Source organism: Ceratotherium simum, chromosome X (assembly GCF_057802395.1).
Source record: "Ceratotherium simum simum isolate JZ-2026a chromosome X, ASM5780239v1, whole genome shotgun sequence".
NCBI lineage: Eukaryota > Metazoa > Chordata > Mammalia > Perissodactyla > Rhinocerotidae > Ceratotherium > Ceratotherium simum.
In genome coordinates, this window is record NC_141940.1 from 59,078,358 (window position 1) to 59,093,461 (window position 15,104).

Below are 15,104 nucleotides of genomic sequence, written 5' to 3' on the forward strand. Positions count from 1 at the left end.
AGGCTATCAGCTGACTACTCAGCAGAAACCTTACAGGCTAGAAGAGAGTGGTATGATATATTTAAAGTGCTAAAAGGAAAAAACCTACAGCCAAGAATACTCTACCTGGCAAGGTTATCAATCAAAATGGAAGGAGAGATGAAAAGTTTCTCAGACAAGCAAAAATTAAAGGAGATTATCACCAAGAAACTAGTTCTACAAAAAATGCTAAAGGGACTTATCTAAGGGGATAAGAGAAGACCACAAAAAGGAAAAATTATCTATTTCCATGATAAGAGGGTAACAGATACAAATACACAAAAAAGAAGTTAGATATGATATCCAAAACATAAAATGTGGGAGGAAGGGAGTTAAAGAGTAGATCTTTCAGATAGATGTCAAACTAAAGAGACCACCAACTTAATATAGATTCCTATATACATAGGTTACTGTATAGGAAGCCCATGGTAATCACAAACCAGAAACCAATAATAAATACACAAAAAACTAAGAGAAAGGAACCCAAACATAATACTACAGAAAGCCATCAAACTAAAAGGGAAGAGAGCAAGTGAAGAAGAAAGGAACAGAGAAGAACTACTAAAACACCAAGAAAAAAAAAGTTAAAAAAATGGCAGTAAGTACATACTTATCAGTAGCTACTTTAAATGTCAATGGACAAAATGCTCCAATTAAAAGGCATAGAGTGGCTGATCAGATAAAAAAACAAGACCCATATATATGCTGCATACAAGAGACATACTTCAGACCTACAGACACTCACAAACTGAAAGTGAAGGGATGGAAAATGATGCTCCATGCAAATGGCAATGGAAAGAAAGCTGGGTTAGCAATAATCATATCAGAGAAAATAGACTTTAAAACTAAAACTTTAACAAGAGACAAAGAAGGGCACTACATAATGATTAAGGGAACAATCCAACAAGAGGATATAACACTTGTACATATCTATGCACCCAATGTAGGAGCAGCTAAATATATAAAACAATTATTAACACACATAAAAGGAGAAATAGACTGTAACACAATAATAATAGGGGACTTTAACACTCCACTTACACCAACAGATAGATCATCCAAACAGAAGATGAATAAGGAAACATTGGCCTTAAATGACACACTACAACAGAGGGACTTAGTAGATACATACAGAATATTCCATCCAAAAACCAAAGAATATACATTCTTTTCAAATGCACATGGAACATTCTCCAGGATTGATCACATATTAGGCCACAAAACAAGTCTCCATAAATTTAAGAAGTTTGAAGTAATACCAAGCATCTTTTCTGACCACAATGGTATGAAACTAGAAATCAACTATAGGATGAAAATCAGAAAAGCCACAAATATGTGGAGACTGAACAAAATGCTACTGAACAACAATTTGGTCAATGAAGAAATCAAAGGATAAATAAAAAAATACCTGGAGACTAATGAAAATGAAAATACATGCCAGAATTTATGAGATACAGCAAAAGAGGTTCTAAGAGAGAAGTTTACAGCAATACAGGCATATCTCAACAAACAAGAGAAATCTCAAATAAACAATCTAACAATGCACCTAAAGGAACTGGAAAAAGAAGAATAAACAAAGCCACAAATAAGTAGAAGAAGGGAAATAATAAAAATCAGAGCAGAAATAAATGAAATAGAGACTAAAATAACAATAGAAAAAATTAATAAAACCAGGAGCTGGTTCTTTGAAAAGATAAACAAAATTGACAAACCTTTAACCAGACTCACCAAGAAAAAAACAAAGAAGGCTCTAATAAGTAAAATCAGAAATGAAAGAGGAGAAATTACAATGGACACCTCAGAAATACAAAAGATTATAAGAAGATATTATGAAAAGTGATATGCCAACAAATTGGATAATCTAGAAGAAATGGACAAGTTCCTAGAGTCATACAACCTTCTGAAACTTAATCAAGAAGAAATAGAGAATTTGAATAGACCAATGACCAGTAAGGAGATCGAAACAGTAATCAAAAACCTCCCCAAAAATAAAAGTCCAGAACCAGACGTCTTCCCTGGTGAATTCTATCAAACATTCAAAGAAGACTTAATACCTATCCTTCTCAAACTCTTACAAAAAATTAAAGAGGAGGGGAAGCTCCCTAACTCATTCTACAAATCCAACATTACCCTGATATCAAAACCAGAAAAGGACAACACAGAAAAAGAAAACTACAGGCCAATATCACTGATGAACATTGATGCAAAAATCCTCAACAAAATACTAACAAATCACATACAACAATACATTAAAGAGATTATACACCATGATCAGGTGGGATTTATTCCAGGGATGCAGGGATGGTTTAACATCTGCAAATCAATCAACGTGATACACCACATTAATAAAAGGAAGAATAAAAATCACATGATCATCTCAATAGATGGAGAGAAAGCATTTGACAAGATACATCATCCATTTATGATAAAAACTGTGAATAAAATGGCTATAGAAGGAAAGTACCTCAACATAATAAAGGCCATATGTTTCAAACCCACAGCTAATATCATCCTCAATGGTGAAAAACTGAAAATTATCCATCTAAGAATAGGAACCAGACTAGGATGCTCACTCTCACCAGTCCTGTTTAACATAGTATTGAAAGTCCTAGCCAGAGCAATCAGGCAAGAAAAAGAAATAACAGGGATCCAAATTGGAAAGGAGGACGTGAAATTGTCACTATTTGCTGATGACATGATTTTATATATAGAAAACTCTAAAGAATCCACCAAAAAAACTTTTAGAAATAATAAATGAATATGGTAAAGTTGCAAGATACAAAATCAACATACAAAAATCAGTTGCATTTCTATACACTAACAACCAAGTAGCAGAACGAGAAATTGAGAATACAATCCCATTTACATTTGCAACCAAAAAAATAAAATACGTAGGATTAAACTTAACCAAAGTGGTGAAAGATCTGTACACTGAAAACTATAAAACATTGCTGAAAGGAGTTGAAGAAGACACAAAGAAATGGAAAGATGTTCCATGCTCTTGGATTGGAAGAATAATCATAGTTAAGATGTCCATACTTCTTAAAGCAATCTATAGATTCAATGCAATCACTATCAAAGTTCCAACAACATTTTTCACAGAAATAGTACAAAGAATCCTAAAATTTATATGGAACAACAAAAGACCCCGAAGAGCTAAAGGAATCCTGAGAAAAAAGACCAAAGCTGGAGGTATCAAACTCCCTGATTTCAAAATACACCAGAAAGTTGTAGTAACCAAAACAGCATGGTGCTGGCACAAAAACAGATACACAGATTAATGGAACAGAATTGAGATCCCAGAAATAAACCCCCACATCTATGGACAGCTCATTTTCAACAAAGGAGCCAAGAACATACAATGGAGAAAGGAAAGTCTTCAACAAACGGTGTTGGGAAAACTGGCCAGCCACACGCAAGAAAAATAAAGTAGACCATCATCTTACACCATACCCCAAAATTAACTCAAAATGGATTAAAGAGTTGAATGTTAGACCTGAAATCATGAAACTTTTAGGAAAAAATATAGGAAGCACGCTCTTCGACATTGGTGTCAGCAACAGATTTTCAAGCACCGTGTCTGACCGGGCAAGAGAAACGATAGAAAAAATAAACAAATGAGACTACTTCAAACTACAAAGCTTCTGCACAGCGAAGGAAATCATCAACAAAATGAAAAGACAACATAACAATTGGGATAAGATATTTGCAAACCACATATCTGATAAGGAGTTAATCTCCAAAATGTATAAATAACTCATATATCTCAACAACAAAAAAACTAACAACCCAATTAAATAACAGGCCAAAGAGTGGAACAGATATTTCTCCAAAGAAGATATACAGATGGCCAACAGGCACATGAAAAGATTTCAGCATCATTAATTGTCAGGGAAATGCAAATCAAAACTGCAATGAGATATCACCTCATGCCCATCAGAATGGCCGTAATTAACAAGACAGGAAACAACAAGTGTTGGAGAAGATGTGGAGAGAAGGGAACTCTCATACACTGCTGGTAGGAGTGCAAACTGGTGCAGCCACTGTGGAAAACAGTATGGAGATTCCTGTAAAAATTAAGAATAGAACTACTATACGATCCAGCTATTACGCTGCTGGGTATTTATCCAAAGAACATGAAAACACCAATATGTAAAGATACATGCACCCCTGTGTTCATTGCAGCATTATTCACAATAGCCAAGACTTGGAAGCAACCTAAGTGCCCATTCAGGGATAAACGGATGAAGAAGCTGTGGTATATATACACAATGGAATACTACTCAGCCATAAGAAATGATAAATCCAGTCATTTGTGACAACATGGGTGGACATTGAGGGTATTATGCTAAGCGAAATAAGTCAGAGGGAGAAGGTCAAATACCATATGAACTCACTAGTAAGTAGAAGATAAAAACAACAACAAATAAACACATAGAGACAGAGATTGGATTGGTGGTTACCAGAGTGGAGGAGGGGAGGGAGGAGGGCAAAAGGGATAATTAGGCACATGTGTGTGGTGATGGACTGTAATTAGTATTTGGGTGGTGAGCATGGTGTAATCATTGCCGAAACAGAAGTATAATGATGTTTACCTGAAATTTATACAATGTTACAAACCCATGTTTCTGCATTAAATAAAAGGAGATTAAAAAATATCTGGAGACAAATGAAAATGAAAACACAACATACTAAAATCTATGGGATGCAGCACTTTGGTACTAAGAGGGAAGTTTATAGCAATACAGGCCTACCTCAAGCAACAAGAAAAATCTCAAATAAACTATGTAACACTACACCTAAAAGAACTAGAAAAAAAAGAACAAACAAAGCCCGAAATCAATAGAAGGAAGGCAATAATGAAATATCAGAATGGAAATAACGAAATAGAGATTAAAAAGACAATAGAAAATGTCAATGAAACTACGAGCTGGCACTTTGAAAAGATAAACAAAATTAACAAACCCTTATGTAGACTCACTAAGAAAAAAAGAGGGAAGGCTCAAACAAATAAAATCAGAAATGAAAGAGGAGAAATTACAATTAATACCATATACCTTTGCAAATTGGTGTTTTCAAGTTCTTTGGATAAATACCCAACAGTGGAATAGCTGGATCATATGGTAGTTCTATCCTTGATTTTTTGAGGAATCTCCATACTGTTTTCCATAGTGGCTGCACCAGTTTGCACTCCCACCAGCAGTGTATGAGAGTTCCCTTCTCTCCACATCCTCTCCAACACATGTTGTTTCCTGTCTTGTTAATTATAGCCATTCTGACGGGCGTGAGGTGATATCTCATTGTAGTTTTGATTTGCATTTCCCTGATAGTTAGTGATTTTGAACATCTTTTCATGTGTCTGTTGGCCATCTGTATATCTTCTTTGGAGAAATGTCTGTTCAGGTCTTTTGCCCATTTTTTAATTGGGTTGTTAGTTTTGCAAAGGTACATGCACCCCTGTGTTCATTGCAGCCTTATTCACGATAGCCAAGACTTGGAAGCAACCTAAGTGCCCATCAAGGGACGAATGGATAAAGAAGCTGTGGTATATATACACAATGGAATACTACTCAGCCATAAGAAACGACGAAATCCAGCCATTTGTGACAACATGGATGGACATTGAGGGTATAATGCAAAGTGAAATAAGTCAGAGGGAGAAGGTCAAATACCGTATGATTTCCTTCATTAAGTAGTAGATAATAACAACAATAAACAAATACATAGGGACAGAGATTGGATTGGTGGTTACCAGAGGGGAAGGGGGAGGGAGGAGGGTGAAAGGGATAATTCAGTACATGTGTGTGGTGATGGGTTGTAATTAGTATTTTGGTGGTGAACATGATGTAGTCCATGCAGAAATAGAAGTACAATGATGTACACCTGAAATTTTTACAATGTTATAAACCAATGTTACTGCAATGAACAATGAATACCATAGAAATACCAAGGATTATAAGAGGACACTATTAAAAGCTATATTCCAATAAATTGGATAATCTAGAAGTAATGGATAAATTCTCAGAATCATACAATCTCCCAAGCTAACTCAAGAAGAATTAGAGAATCTGAATAAACTACTTGAAAAGAGATTGAAACAGTAATCAAAAACTTCCCAACAAACAAGAGTCCAGAATCAGATGGCTTCTCTGGTGAATTCCATCAAATATTCAGAGGATTTAATACCTATCCTTCTCAAACTCTTCTAAAAACCTGAAGAGGAAGGGATGCTTCCTAACTCATTCTACAAGGCTGACATTACCCTGATACCAAAACCAGACAAGGACAACTGAAAAGGAAAACTACAGGCCAATAGCACTGATGAACACAGATGCAAAATTCTCAACAAAATATTAGTAAAATGAACACAAGAATTCAACAGAAGAATTATACACCGTGACCAAGTGGGATTTATAACTGGGATGCAAAGATGGTTTAATGTCTGCAGATCAATCAATGTGATAAACCACATTTACAAAATGAAAAATAAAAATCACAGAATCATCTCAATAGATGCAGAGAAAGCATTTAGCAATATTCATCATCCATGTATGATAGAAACTCTCTAGAAAATGTGTATAAGAAGGAAAATATCAACATAATAAAGGCCATATATGAAAAACCCACAGCTAACATCATACTAAATGGTAAAAATTGAAATTTATCCCTCTAAGAACAGGAATAAGACAAGGATGCCCACTCTCCCCACTCTTATTCAGCATAGTATTGAAAGTCCTAGCCAGAGCAATTAGGCAAGAAAATGAAATAAAAAGCATCAAAATTGGAGAGGAAAAGTAAAACTCTCACTATTCGTGGATGACATGATTTTATATATAGAAATCCCTGAAGAATCCACCAAAAAACTATTAGAAATAATTTAAAAATACAGTAAAGTTTCAGGGTACAAAATCCACATACAGAAATCAGTTGCATTTCTATACACTAACAATGAACCAGCAGAAAGAGAAATCAAGAATACAATCCTATATACAATTGCAACAAAAAGAATAAAATACCAAGGAATAAATTTAGCCAAGGAAGTGAAACGCCTGTACACTGAAAACTATAAGACATTGTTGAAAGAAATCAAAGAAGACACAAAGAAATGGAAAGATATTCTATGCTCATGAACTGAAAGGATTGACCTTGTTAGAATGTCTATATTACCTAAAGCAATCTACAGATTCAATCCTATCCCTATCAGAATCTCAATGACATTTTTAACAGGAATAGAACAAAGAATCATAAAATTCATATGGAACAACAAAAGACCCAGAATAGCCAAAGCAATCCTGAAAAAAAGAACAAAGCTGGAGGCCTCACAATCCCTGATTTCAAAATATACTACAAAGCTATAGTAATAAAAACAGCATGGTACTGGCACAAAAACAGACACACAGATTAATGGCACAGAATTGAGAGCCCAGAAATAAACCTACACATTTATGGACAGCTAGTTTTTGACAAAGGAGCCAAGAACATACAATGGAGAAAGAAAATCTGTTCAATAAGTGGTGTTTGGAAAACTGGACAGCCAGCCACATGCAAAAGAATGAGAGTAGACCATTATTTTAAACCATACAGAAAAATTAACTCAAAATGGATTAAAGACTTGAATGTAAAATCTGAAACCATAAAACTCCTAAAGGACAACGTAGGCAGTATGCACTTCGACATCAGTCTTAGAAATATCTTTTTCTCTATGTTTCCTCAGACAAGGTAAACAAAAGAAAAAATAAACAAGTGGGGCTATATCAAACTGAAAAGCTTCTGCACAACAAAGGAAACCATGAACAAACAACAAGACAACCCACCAATTGTAAGAAGATATTTGCAAATCATATATCTTGATAAAGGGTTAACATTCAAAATATATAAAGAACTCATACAACTCAACGACAAAAGCAAACAACCCTATTAAAAATGGGCAGAGGATTTGAACAGTCATTTTTCCAAAAAGATATATAGATGGCCAACAGGCATAAAAAAAGATGTTCAACATCACTAATTATTAAGGAAATGCAAATCAAAACCACAATGAGATATCACCTCATGCCCTTCAGTATGGCTATTATTAAAAAGACAAGAAATAAATGTTGGAGAGGATGTGGAGAAAAGGGAACCCTCATACACTGCTGGTGGGACTGTAAATTGGTGTAGCCACTATGGAAAATTGTATGGAAATTCCTGAAAAAATTAAGAAGAGAACCACCATATGACCTAGCAATTCCACTCCTGGGTATTTATCCAAAGAACATGAAAACACTAATTCAAAAAAATATATATGCACTCCTTTGTTCACTGCAGCATTATTCACAATATCCAAGACTTGGAAACAACCTAAGTGCCCATCAATGGATGAATGGATCAAGAAGGTGTGGTATAACACATACAGTGGAATACTACTTGCCTGTAAAAAGAGATGAAATCATGCCATTTGTGACAATATGGATGGACCTTGAGGACATTATGCTAAGTGAAGTAAGTCAGATCGAGAAAGACAGATACTGTATGCTTTCACTCATATGTGGAAGATAAACAAACAAACACATAGATGCAAAAAACAGATTGATGGTTACCAGAGGGGAACAGGGCTGGGGGAAGGGCAAAAGGGATAAAGGAGCACATGTGTGTGGTGATGGATAGTAACTAGACTTTTGGTAGTGAACACGATGTAGTCTACACAGAAATTGAAATATAATGATGTACAACTGAAATTTATATGATGTTATAAACCAATGTTACCTCAATAAAAAAATAAATGAAAATAAAACGCAAATATTTTTGTTATGCAAATTTAAATAAAAAGAAGTATTCTCATTTATATTAGTTTCTAGTTTAAAACTTCAAAATTTCCTCTTGATATCCTTTGTGACCCATGTTTTTTACTTGGAACATGTTTCTTTAAATTACCAATAAGGAATTAGAGGTTTGCTTTGGTCACTTTTAAGTGACTTTCTACCTACTTAATTATAATTAGAGAATGTGGCCTACCAAATCTCTACTTTTAAAATGTGTTATGATTTTTTTTGTTGCCATGCCCACAACAGATTTTATAACTATGCTACAGACATATGAAAAATATTAGACTCTCTATTCAAGTGGTATAAGATACTATACACATTTATTAAATGTATATATTGATTTCATTATTCACATTGCCTCCTGTCCTAATTTTTTGTCCTCTAGATCTGTTCAATTCTAAACAACGTGTATTGAAATAAAATAGTCCTTATGATATCAACGCAGATAGTTGTGGTAGGGGTGTGAATGCATGGGATGAGGAAGACAGAAAAAGGAGTCTTGCCAGGGGCATACAATCTTTTCAGTGGTAGAGGGTGTTGCCTCAATGTTGATGGTTGCTGACTGATCAGATTGGTGGTTAATGAAAGTTGAAGTGGCTGTGGCAGTTTCTTAAAATAAGACAACAATGTAGTTTGCTGCATTGATTGATTCTTCCTTTCATGAATGATTTTTTTGTAGCACGTGATGCTATTTGACAGCATCTTACCCACAGAACTTCTTTCAAAATTGGATTCAATTCTCTCAAACCCTGCCACAGCTTTATCAACTAAGTTTATATAATATTCTAAATTCTTTGTTGTCACTTCAACAATCTTCACAGCAACTTCGGCAGGAGTAGATTCCATCTCAAGAAACCACTTTCTTTGCTCGTCCATAAGAAGCCACTTCTCATTTGTTAAAGTTTTATCATGAGATGACAGCAATTCAGTCACATCTTCAGACTCCACTTCTAACTCTATTTATCTGCTATTTCCACCACATCTGCAGTAACTTCCTTCACTGAAGTCCTGAACCCCTCAAAGTCATCCGTGAGAGTTGGAATCAACTTCTTCCAAACTCCTGCTGATGTTGATATTTTGAACTCTTCCCGTGAATCACAAATGTTCTTAATGGCATCTAGAATGGTGAATCCTTTCCAGAATGTTTTCAATTTATGTTTCCTAGATCCATCAGAGGAATCAGCATTTATGGCAGTTATAGCATTATGAAACATATTTCTTTAATAATAAGACTTGAAAGTCGAAATTACTCCTTGGGCTGCAGAATGGGTGTTGTGTTAGCAGGCACGAAAACAACATTAATCTTGTTGCACTTCTCAATCAGAGCTCTTGGGTGACCAGCTGCATTGTCAATAAGTAGTAATATTTTGAAAGGAATCTTTTTTTCTGAGCAGCAGGTTTCAACAGTGGGCTTAAAATATTTAGTAAACCATGTTGTAAACTGATGTGCTGTCATCCAGGCTTTGTTGTTCCATTTATAGAGCACAGGCAGAGTAGATTTAGCATAATTATCAAGGATCCCAGGATTTTCAGAATGGTAAATAAGCATTGGCTTCACCTTAAAGTCACCAGTTGCATTAGCCTCTATCAAAAGTGTCAGTCTGTCCCTTAAAATTTTGAAGCTAGGCATTGACTTCTCCTCTCTAGCTATGAAAGTCTTAGATGGCATCTTCTTCCAATAGAAGGCTGTTTCATCTACACTGAGAATCTTTTGTCTAGTGTATCCATCTTCATTGATTATCTTAGCTAGATTTTTTGAACAACTACCTGCACCTTCTACATCAGCACTTGTTGCTTCACCTTGCACTTTTATGTTTTGGAGATGGCTTCTTTCCTTAAACCTCATGAACCAACCTCTGCTAGCTTCAAAGTATTCTTCTGCAGCTTTCTCACCTCTTTCAGCCTTCACAGAATTGAAGAGAATTAAGGCCTTGCTCTGGATAAGGCTTTGGCTTAAGGGAATATTGTGGCTGGTTTGGTCTTCTATAGAGACCACTAAAACTTCCACCAAATAAGCAATGAGGCTGTTTCACTTTCTTATCATTCATGTGTTCACTGGAGCAGCACTTTTAATTTCCTTCAAGAGCTTTTCTTTTGCATTCACAACTTGGCTAACTATTTGGTGCAAAAGGCCTAGCTTTTGGCCTATCTCAGCTTTTGACATGCCTCCCTTACTAAGTTTAATCATTTCTAGATTTTGATTTAAAGTGAGAGACATGTGACTCTTCCTTTCACTTGAACAGTTAAAGGCCACTGTAGGATTATTAATTGACCTAATTTCAATATTGTGGTGTCTCAGGGAGTAGGGAGAGAGACAGAGGAATGGGAGACAAAGAATGGGAGAGAGACAGAGAAAAAGCTGGTTGGTGGAACAATCAGAGAACACAAAACACTTATCGATTAGTTTGCCATCTTATATGGTCACGGTTCATGGTGGCCCCCCCAAATTACAATAATAACATCAAAGATCACTCATCAAAGATCATGAAAACAAATATAATAATAAAGAAAACGTTTGAAATATTATAATAATTAGAAAAATGTGACACAGAGACATGAGGTGTGCAAATACTGTTGGAAAATTGATATCGATAGACCTCCTCAATGCAGGATTGCCACAAACCTTCAATTTGTAAAAAACTCAATATCTGTGTGGTACAATAAAGCAAAACAATATAAAATGAGACATACCTGTACCTGGTAAATTCTAGAAAATGAGAAAGACTGTTGTTCCATCTTGGTTCTTGAAGAAACAGATTTGGAGGTTAGGGGAGGAGCAGTCATTCTAGGGTTCACAGAGTACTGATATTCCATCTCAATTCATACCACCAATGGAGGCCTCTTTTCTTTTCAAGCAATAAGCATCAAAAAAGGAAATGGGGAGAAATTCCATTGGTAAAAGTAACAGAACCATAAAATATTTAGGAATAAGTATAACAATGAAGACACAAGGTGTCTATGAAAAAACTATAACATTATAACGAAATATAGAAGACAAGAAGCAGGCTAATGGAAAAACACACTGGGCCCTTCGATAGGAAGACTGAATATCATACAAATGTCAATAGTAATGCTGAAATTATGGAAATAGAATTGGTGGATCAAATAATATATACATATATATATATATATATATATATATATATATATTTCATTTTGATAGCCAAAGTCACAAAGCTTTCAAAAGAGGATGCACAAATTACATTTTCACCAAAAATATCTGAGTTTATTTCCCCCATCTTTGTAAACAGTGTACCATTAAACAATTTTTTCCTTTGCCTCTGGCAACGTAGTAAGTAAATACTAGTCATTCATTTTAGTTTTAATGTGATTACAATTTAAATGAGGATATATTCTTTTTGATGTATTTAAGTCATGTGTGTTTCTTTTTCTGTGAGAATCTTTTTTCTTTTGTCCACTACTAATTTTTCTAATGGGTTGTTGTTCTTTTCATAGACTCATAAAAACTATTTTTTCCAGCTTTATTGAAATATAATTGACATTTAACATTATGAAAGTGTAAGGCGTACAATGTGTTCTTTTGATACACTTATATATTGCAATATGATTACCACTATAGAGTTAGGTAAAACCTCCATCACGCCACATAATTTCCATTTCTTTTTTTGTGGTGAGAACATTTAAGATGTACTCTCTTATCAACTTTCAAGTATAATATAGTATTTTTAACTATATTCATAACGTTCTATATCAGACTCCAAAATTTATTCATCTTCTAACTGGAAGTGTGTACCCTTGATCAACGTTTCCCTATTTCCCCTACCTCCCAGCCCCTGTTAACTACCATTCTACTCTCTGAGTTTCATGAGTTTGGCCTTTTTAGATTCCACATGTAAGTGATATCGTACAGTATTTGTCTTTCTCTGTCTGACTTATTTCAATTAGCATAACGCCCTCAAGTTGCATCCATGTGGTCACAAATGGAAGGATTTCCTTCTTTCTCATGACTGAATAATATTTTGTTGTATATATATCCACATCTTCTTTATCCATTCATCCATTAATGGACATGTAAGTTGTTTCTATATCTTGGCTATTGTGAATAATGCTGCAATGAACATGGGAGTGCAGATATCTCTTCAATATCCTGTTTTTATTTCTTCAGATATATACCCCAAACTAGGATTGCTGGATTTTATGCTAGTTTTATGTTTAATTTTTGGAGGAACCTCCATACTGTTTTCCATAGCGGCTGCACCAATTTACATTCCCACCAACAGTGCACAAGAGTTTCCTTGTCTCCGCAATCTTGCCAACAGTTGTTTTCTCTTATGTTTTTGATGATAACTGTTATAACAGATGTGAGGTGATATCTCACTGTGTTTTTGATTTGTATTTCTCTGATTAGTGATGTACACTAATGTACACATTTTCATGGACCTTTTGGTCATTTGTATGTCTTTGGAAAAATGTCTACTCAGTTCCTCTGCTCATTTTTTAATTGGATTGTTTGTTTTTTTGTTATTGATTTGTATGTGTTCTTTATATATTTTAGATATTAACACCTTATCAGATAGATGATTTGCAAATATTTTCTCCCATTCTGTAGGTTGCCTTTCCATTTTGTTGATTGTTTCTTTTGCTATACAGAAGCCTTTTAGCTTGATTTAGTTCCAGTCATTTATTTTTGCTTTTGTTGCTTGTGCTTTTGGTGTCATATCCAAGAAATCATTGCCAAGATCAATGTCAAGGAGTTTTTCCTATGCTTTATCCTAGGATTTTTATGGTAACAAGTCTTGTGTTTAAGTTTTTAATCCATTTCAAGTTCATTTTAGTAAGTAGTGTAAGATACAGGTCCAATTTCACTCTTCTGCATTCAATTATTGAGTTTTTCCAGCACTATTTATTAAAAAGACTATCCTTTCCAGCTTGGGTATTCTTGGTGCCTTTGTCAAATATTAGTTGACCATATATGTGGGGGTTTATTTCCGGGCTCTTGATTCTGTTCCATTAGTCTATGTATCTATTTTTATGCTAGTACCATACCATTTTAATTACCGTAGTTTGTAGTATAGTTTGTAATCAGGAAGTGTGACACCTCCAGCTTTGTTCTTTTTTCTCAGGATTCCTTTGGCTATGCAAGGTTTGTGGTTCTATACAAAGTTTTGGATTGTTTTTTCTATTTTTGTGAAAAATGTCATTGGGTTTTTCATAGGGTTTGCTTTGAACCTATAGTTGGCTTTGGGTAGTATAGACATTTTAGCAATATTAATTCTTCTAATCCATGAACACAGGATTGCTTTACATTTGTTTGTGTCTTTTTCAACTACTCTCATCAAATTCTTGTGGTTTTCAGTATGCAAATCTTTCACCTTTTTGGTTAGATTTATTCCAAAGTATTTATTGTTATTGGTGCTATTATGAATGAGATTGTTTTCTTGATTTCTTTTTCAGATATTTTGTTATTAGTATATAGAACAAAACCTGATTTCTGTATGTTGATTTTGTATCCTACAACTTTAGTGAATTCCTTGATTAATTCTAATAGTTTTTTGGTTGAGTCTTTAGGATTTTCTATATATAATATCACGTGATTTGCAAATAAAAGTAGTTTTACTTCTTCCTTTCCAATTTAGATGCCTTTTATTTCTTTCTCTTGCCTGATTGCTCTAGCTAGAACTTCCAGTACTGTGTTGAATAAGAATAATAAGAGCCTTGCCTTGTTACTAATCTTAGAGAAAAAGCTTTCACCCTTTCACCGTTGAGTATGATGTTAGCTGTGGGCTTGTTGCATATGGCCTTTATTATGTTGAGGTATGTTCCTTCTATTCCCAACTTGCTGAGCGTTCTTATCGCAAAAGGATGTTGTATTTTGTCAAATGCCTTTTATGCATCTGTTGAGATGATCATATAATTTTTATTTTTCATTCAATTAATGTGGTGTATCAAGTTGATTTGTGTATGTTGAACCATCCTCGCATCCCAGGGATAAATCCTGCTTGATTATGGTGTATGATCCTTTTAACGTGCTCTTGAATTTGCTTTGCTAATATTTCATTGAGAATATTTGCATCTATATTTATCAGGGATATTACTCTGTAGTTTTCTTTCCTTGTAGTGTCCATATCTGGTCTTGGTATTAGGGTAGCGCTAGCCTCATAAATTGAGATTAGGAGTGTTTCTTCCTCTTCAATTTTTTGGAAGAGTTTGAGAATTGGCATTATTTATTCTTTAAATGTTTGGTAGACTTCATCAGTGAAATCATCTGGCCCTGGAGTTTTCTGTGTTGGGAAGTTTTTTTTTTTTTTTAACTGCTTTATT